Genomic DNA, 1,276 nt, shown 5'->3' on the forward strand with positions numbered 1-1,276 from the left:
GCTAATTTTTGTATTTTTAGTAGAGATGGGGTTTCACCATGTTGGCGAGGCTGGTCTTGGACTCCTGACCTCAAGTGATCCACCCACCTTGGCTTCCCAAAGTGCTGGGATTACAGGCATGAGCCACGATGCCCAGTCAAAAAACATATATTTAAAAAGAACCAGATAGAACATTTATAATTCAAAATACAATATTTGAAATGAAAGAGTCACTGATTGGGGTTACTATCAGCTTGGTGGCAGAAGAAGAAAGAGTGAATGACAAAAGTTACCATTTTCTAAGCCAACACTGTCCAACAGAATATAATGCAAACCACAAACATAATTTCAAGTTTTTAGTAGCTATATTTTAAAAAGTAAAAGAAGACAGGTGAAATTAATTTTTTAATAATATGTCTTAATCCAGTATATCCAAAATATTATTTTTTCAATGCATAATCAATATAAAAATTATTAATGAGACTTTACATGCTTGTTTCCTTACTATATCAAATCCAATGTGTATTTCACAAATACAGCATATCTCAGTTTGGGCCAGCGGCATGTCAAGTTTTTAACAGCCACATGGGGCTACCATGTAGGACAGTGCCGTTCTAAGGAACAAGAGGATGACTCTTGGCAGTGAGCTTGGGTGGGCGAATCAGGCTGGGCACAGACTCCCCCTAATCACACTATGAAGACAGGCCTCTGAGATGGGGGGTCTTCTAGTCACACAGAACAAGGAGGATCCCTGGCCATATGCCATGGCTCACACCTATAATCCCAGCACTTTGGGAGGCCGAGGCAGGCAAATCACTTGCGGTCAGGAGTTCAAGACCAGTCTGGGCAACAGGGAGAAACCCTGTCTCTACCAAAAATACAAAAAATCAGCTGGGTGTTGTGGCACTCGCCTGTGGTCTCAGTTACTCAGGAGACTGAGATGGGAGGATTGCTTGAGCCCAGGCGGCAGAGGGTGCCGTGAGCTGAGATCATGCCACTGCACTATAGCTTGGGTGACAGAGTGAGACTCCATCTCAAAAAAAAAAAAAAAAGAACAAGGAGGATCCCAACGCAAGCCCCACATTCCAAGATTGTGGTTTTGAACTGAGATATATTGAGCAAGCTCTTGCTTGCCCCAACGATCTTTTCCTCCCTCTCTACTAACCGCACCCCTTATCTCAACCTGACTTGAGGATGAAATACTAAGAAGATCATCAGTCTTTCAATGATTATTATCCTCTATTAACATGCAAATGCAAATGTTGGACAAAATTTCAGTTAAGAGGAATAAGTTCAA

Source organism: Colobus angolensis, unplaced genomic scaffold, assembly GCF_000951035.1.
Source record: "Colobus angolensis palliatus isolate OR3802 unplaced genomic scaffold, Cang.pa_1.0 Scaffold12, whole genome shotgun sequence".
Classification (NCBI taxonomy): domain Eukaryota; kingdom Metazoa; phylum Chordata; class Mammalia; order Primates; family Cercopithecidae; genus Colobus; species Colobus angolensis.